The following is a 6,788-nucleotide window of genomic DNA, read 5'->3' as shown; positions in this document are numbered from 1 at the left end:
TTGCCATGGACAGGAACGACTTCTCCCATTTGAGCGACTCTCAGTTCGAGTCGGTTCGGAAGATGGCAGGCATCTTCGGGAGGGAGGCCCTGCAGAGCCTGGTGGTGTCAACACCGGCTGAGCAGCTCGAGCGCGTCAATGCATTCGACGTGTACGAGCAGGGCCTCATCGCGCATGTGCGGGAGAACCTGCAGGCTCCGGCGGCGGAAGCAAATCCGCCTCACCCGAAGCCAATACGGCTGAAGGTAAAGCCGTATGAAGGAAAGGAAGGCGAGAACCTTCACTTCTGGGTCCGAGAAGTAGAGCTCGCGATGGACGCGGCTCTGATCTCGACCGAGCAACTGCGTGTTGCTTTTGCACTCTCCAACCTTAGCGGTCGTGCTAAGAGTCGGGTGTACACTCGGGAAGCATATGATATGATCCTGGGCATGCCCTGGCTTGAGAAGCACGAGCCCTGGATCGACTGGCGAGGCAAGGCAATCGGTGCCAGCCGCCCTGCGCAGTCCGACAGAGCATTGGTGAGTCATGTTCCCACCTCTGTCAGGACCCGGGGCGCCCGCGAGGGCTGCCAGGGTACCAAAGCATCCGGCAGATGCTTGGGAGTCGTCGACGTATATGACGACTCCGAGGATGTTTTGATGGTGGCCGCGCCCAGAAGAGGCGCTGGCCAAGTGGGTAGCTTAGGTCCACAGGCGGGTAACTTAGTTCCGCAGACAGCTGCAGCTGTCATGAACACTGAGAACAGCGTGTTCAGAGTGGGTAACAGAGTTCCACTCACGGTCGCCTAGACCTTAACTGAAGAGGAAGACGTCGGATACGCTTCCTGTGTGGGTAACACAGTGCCACACGCGGTCGCCCAGACCTTAACTGAAGAGGAAGGCGTTGAACACGCTTCCTGTGTGGGTAACACAGTGCCACACGCGGTCGCCCAGACCTTAACTGAAGAGGAAGGCGTCGAACACGCTTCCTGTGTGGGTAACACAGTGCCACACGCGGTCGCCCAGACCTTAACTGAAGAGGAAGGCGTCGAACACGCTCCTGTGTGGGTGCCATAGTACCACACGAGGCCACGAGTGCCTCGGATGTCGTAGCGACGGCATCCCTAGACGTGGGCAGCAAAGCTCCCCGTCACAGACGCCGTCGACAAAGACGCCGCCGCCGCCTCAAGTCGGATCCGAACTTCGTTCCGATCGACGTCGCTTCAAGCGACTCGGAGTCCAGGGCCCGGGCTCCTCCGACAAGGCCGGTGGAAGAGTGTTATCACATCTTCGATGGCGAGACAGGTTTACCCGTCAAGGCATCTGATGTCCACTTGGAACCGCTGCCAGAGGTTGCAGAGATACTGAACCTCGAGAAAATGACGGTTGAGGCTTTCCTGGCCAGCCTCAAGGCTGGAGAGATTGCTGAGATGGTGCTCATGAGACCTGAGACCACTCGGGAGGAGCTGAACTCCTCCTCTGTCTTGGACGAGAACGTCCTCGAAGACCTAAACAAGCAGCGTCAGGCGCGCTTGGGTTCTGAGATTCTTAAGAGCCTCAAGGATCCGATGTATCCTTTGGTGACGGAGTATGCGGACGTGGTGAACAAACACCCACCGACCCAACTCCCACCGGATCGAGGCGTACGGCACGAGATTGATCTCGTGCCCGGCAGGCACAAAGTATTGTGTCACGAGGCAATGGCCTCTCCCGCGCGAACAGTGCGAGGTCATTGATGCCTTCTTCGCCGCGAAAGCGAAGGCAGGCATGGTGCGGGAATCGAAATCCCCGCACTCGACGCCGACTTTCTGCGTTCGTAAGCCGAACGGAAAGTGGCGTCTGGTTCACGCTTATAACAAGCTGAACAACGCAACGGTGCCGGCCCAAACACCGATCCCACGAAAGGATGTGTTGTTGAACAACATGGCCGGGAGCGTACTGTACAGTTCGCTGGATTTGGTAGACGGATACTACCAAATCCTGATGCGAGAGAGTGACATCCCGCTCACTGCGGTAAGCACTCCAAGCGGCATGCTTTGGGAGTGGCTCGTCATGCCGCAGAGCTTGTCTAACGCCCCGGCGACGTTCAATCGCCTGGTGACGCAATTGTTCCGCCCTTTGCGTACCTTCGTACAGACGTACTTCGACGACATATTCGTCCATAGCCGTGCCGAGGGAGGCAATACGGCCATGGAGGTGCATCTAGGACACCTCCGTCGAGTGTTGGACGTGATGCGAGCGAACAAGCTCTACGCCAACATCGACAAGTGCGTTTTCGCGTCACCAGAGATTAAAGTTCTCGGTTGCTTCGTCAGCAACGTGGGCGTTCGGGCTGACCCAGACAAGGTCAAGGCCATAGCAGCATGGCAAACGCCCCGATCCCAGAAGGATCCTCGAAAGTGGTCTGGCTTGGCCAACTACCTTCACAAGTACAGTGCAGGGTACGCGGGCTTCGCTAAGCCCTTGTCGTGCCTCCTTCAGAAGGACGTCGACTGGCGCTGGGAGCAAGAGCACCAGGATGCTTTTGACAGCATCAAGGCCAGTCTCCAAGAGACCCCTGTCCTGGCCCTGCCGGACGAGACGAAGCTGTTTAGCATCGTCTGCGACGCCTCCAATTACGCCATCGGGTGTGCATTGCTGCAGGCCGACACGGCTGGACATGAGCGCGTCATCTCGTTCCAGTCCAGGAAGCTCAAAGCCGCCGAGCGGAACTACCCTGTCCACGACAAAGAGCTCCTGGACATGAAGTATGCCCTTGTGAAGCTCCGTGTTCACCTTCTGGGCTCTAGGCCCTTTGTGATCTACACAGACCACGCGTCCTTGAGGACGGCGACTAACTCGCCTCACCTCTCCCAAAGGATGGCGAGGTGGCTGTCCTTCTTCGCGGAATACAACTTCCGCGTCGAATACAAGCCGGGCAAACTCAACGTGCTTGCGGACGCCCTCTCTCGGCGTCCCGACTATGAGTTGGCCCACATCACGCGGGTGAAAACGGATCTATATGATCGGATACGCATGGCGTATCGGGACGATGAGGCTGTCGCGCCTATCGTCAAGTTCCTTAAGACCGGAGCGAGCGCGAAGTCCGACTGGCTCTCGTCGCGACAGCGCTCACGGCTCCACCGATATGAGTTGAAGGAGGGCCTCCTCTATTATCGGGTGGAGCCCACTGATCCTCCACGGGTGGTTGTACCCAACGACGAGGATCTGAAGTTCGACATCCTCGCGGAGGCGCATGACGCGCCCTCCAGCGGCCACTTGGGCCGCGAGAAGACCTTTCTGTCGGTCTCTCAGTCCTTCTGGTGGACCCACATGTACAAGTGGGTCGCCCGGTACGTCAAGACATGCGAAACATGTCAGCGGGTCAAACCCGCAGGGCACTCTTCGGCTCCACTACAGAGCCTGCCCGTACCGGCTGATTGTTGGAAGTCGATGAGTCTTGACTTCATCTTTGGGCTTCCCGCCGACGGACACGGCAACACCGGAATTTTGGTGTTCGTGTGTCGGCTGAGCAAGATGGTACATCTTGCTCCAGTTCCCGTCACTGTAACGGGCGAACTAACCGCAAGGTTGTTCGTCGATGGCGTGTTCCGCTATCACGGTCTCCCGGAGACGATTGTCTCGGACCGAGACCCGCGGTTCACTGCTGCGTTTTGGAAAACGCTGTTCCCTTTACTGGGAACTCGTCTGCAGATGTCCACTGCGGATCATCCGCAGACAGACGGCCAAACAGAGCGCGTCAATCGAGTGCTCGAGGACACTCTGCGCAGTGTGTGCGCGGCAGCGCCACGTACGTGGTCGACGCAGCTTCCAGTTGTTGAGTTTGCGCTCAACAACGCGGTGCACGCGTCCACGGGGTTCACGCCGTTCTACTTGAACGGCTTCCGCCACCCCAGAGTGCCTCTCACTCTTCGAGGAAACACTGACTCCTCTATTCTAAGTGGGGGAGAGGCTCGGAAAGCCCTTTCCTCCCAGGTCTCGGATGTGAGGCCAGTTTCGCTGCGGAAACAGGTGGAATCCTTTATGGATACCAAGCTGAACATTGTCAGCAGGGTCCGCGATGCCATGGCAGCGGCCCAAGATAAACAAAAGGAGTACTCGGACAAACAAGGAAGAGGAAACTTAAGTATATTTGAGATTGGTGACTTAGTGTTACTAGACACGAGGAACCTACCTCTAGACACTGTTAGCTCTGTCGGCAGCAACAAGCTGAAGCACCGCTTCATCGGACCTTTTGCAGTCCTGGCCAGACATGGTGCGTCGTACACCATCGACCTTCCAAAGTCAATGACGACGCACCCGACGTTCTATGTCGGACGTCTTAAGCGGTACTTTGACCCGCAGGGGGTTGCTGACTCGCAGACTCCCCTTGACCCAGCTCCTCGAAGCGAGGGCCGGTCACAGTCGTCGACGAGGGCGTCGGAGCAGGCACTCAAGCCTCGGTCGGGACGGCAAGGCTGCGGTCAAGACCGTACGCCGGAGGGGCTCCATATGAACAAATCACGGCGCCATACGCCGAGTACGCCGGGTACGCACCAAACGCGTACGTCTGGGAGTGTGCCGCAGGCGGCTCCGGACGTGGCAACAGAGCCTCGATCCGTCGGATCATGCGAAAGGCCTCGTCCAGATCGGAAGAAGAGGCCCGGCGATCCACCCGCAGGTGTAGGCTCGCGACCTCTCGCTCCAACAGGTCCAGGCGGCCCGCAATGCGAGCGAGCTCGCCCTGATTCCCGGCCTGGGCGGCAGCATCACCGCCAGTCCCAAGGCCAAGTGCAATCTCAAGCACGAGGACACGTTGACGGAGGCGGTCAACCTCAGGGTCCCGTGTCGGACCCGCAGTCGGAGCACTCGAACGAGAGTGGCTCTCGGGAGGCGCCGAGTACTCGTACTCGTACGAGGGCACCTCCGCCCCTGCTTGACCGGAATGGAGAAGTCCACTTCCACGTGGAGCGGATCCTCCAGGAGCAACGGTGTCGCGGGAAGCGACAGCTCCTCGTGAAGTGGAGGGGTTATGCCCACTCCGAGAACTCGTGGGAGCCGATTGAACGGCTCCTGATTGACTGCCCGAAGGCTGTCGCAATCTGGGAACAGAAGCGGCGGCAGCTTCATAAGTAGTCCGGGGCTTCTTGCCCGAACCGGGTACGAATGATGAATAAATACCGTACCCGCGCTCATCGTGAGCGCTAGAAGCCGCGCGCTTCAGGATGTCCCTTGGCAGCATACGCTTGCTGATCAAGTGGCCAAACCTCACACGAAGATCACGCTGGTCCAGGAATGTGGACAGCTGCTGATCTTCATGGAGTTCCATTAACTCCGTGGGCGAGTACTTGAGAGTCTCACCCACGCCCAGACATGTCCTCACAAGAGCTCCACATGGGACAGGTTCTCGGGCATAACCCAGGGGTATCCCCAAACAGGATAGAGACCACCCCGGGTCTCGGGCTTCTTACGACAAGTCGTGAAGTCCTTAAGGGGAATGCGGTGTGGCGCGAGAAGCACACACCGAGCAGCCTCCACGTTGTCGACGAACAACTGTTCTTTCTGAACAAGGGCTCGTTCATAGATGCCCCTAGAAGTGTGGCCGCCCACAAGGCCACGAGGAGCGACGAGAAGCTCTAAGAAGAGGTCAGCCCCAGAGCTCTCCTCGGGAGGCCAATACCCTCTTGAGTTGATGGCAGCTCCCTGGCTGACGGGTGCCGCCACCGAACCCCCACGCACACGCTGGGCAGCTTGGGAATCCTCCTGCTGCTGGTCGAGGTCATTCGAGACCTCCCGGGGCTCAACAATGGCACCCTCCTCTTCCTCTTCTTCCTCCTTCTCCTCCTCTTCATCCGAGGAGCCGAAGAGACTCTGATAGGAGCGTCGAGTCTCCTTCTCCTCGCGGAGTGGAGACTTTGAGGGCTTGGCGCCTTCGGCTTTAGAGGCCTTAGCGCGCGCAAGACCCTCGGCAAGCAAGATACGTTTGCGAGGATTCTCTTCCTCATCGCCACCGGCTTTGGGAGCGCCCTTAGCCTTAACGGCCGGACTCTCAGAGCGCACAGAGGTCCTAGGACTGTGATCCCCGTGATCACTAGCGGGCGACTGCACGCTGCCTTCTTTGTGCTCACTGGGCACTGGGCTGTGCTCTCCCACAGAGCCCGCAGGAGCATCCGGAGTGCTCTCGGACTCGGCATCGTCTTCACTGCCCGAGTTGAACTCGCGTTCTACGAACCGAGGGTTCGGACGGTTGTCTGAAGACGAGGGCGACGGACTGCGGCGCCTGCTTGCGCGCTTGTCCGCAGCCGCGTCACCCGAGGAACCGATCGCCTCGGAGGCCACCTGAGTAGCCTCCTTGAGTGCAGAGCCTTTGCCGTGAGGCTTAGTGCTCTTGGCCTGCGCCTTACCGGCTGCAGCCTTGGAGCGTGTCTTAGCACCGCTCTTAGCAGTGCCGCGAGGCATGATAACGGTCGAGGTGGAGACCTTGACGAAGAGCGCACAGGTTGCTGCTCGAGGCTCTAACTGTGAAGTGAGCCTCCGCCGCGCTCGCGCGGCCAAGTCGATGGTTTTCGACTTTGAGAATGAGAGTTTGTGACGAACACCTCTTCATTCTGATTGGTCGGTAAACCGAACCTAAGTGGGGGAGGATGTAACGGGGTACGTAGCCCTAAGTGTACCCTGGTTACATGAAGTGTGACACTTCACACTTCAGGAGTATGACACGTCATACTCCGGGATATTTGGTACAAGGTACCAAAGTCGTTCAAAGCCAACCATTGGTTAAATGACATTGCATTTCTATAGGTAACTAACAGTTTGTATTATACCCAAACT

This window comes from Phytophthora infestans, genomic scaffold, assembly GCF_000142945.1.
Source record: "Phytophthora infestans T30-4 supercont1.60 genomic scaffold, whole genome shotgun sequence".
In the NCBI taxonomy this organism is placed as follows: domain Eukaryota; phylum Oomycota; class Peronosporomycetes; order Peronosporales; family Peronosporaceae; genus Phytophthora; species Phytophthora infestans.
Note: the sequence above shows the minus strand (reverse complement) of the source record.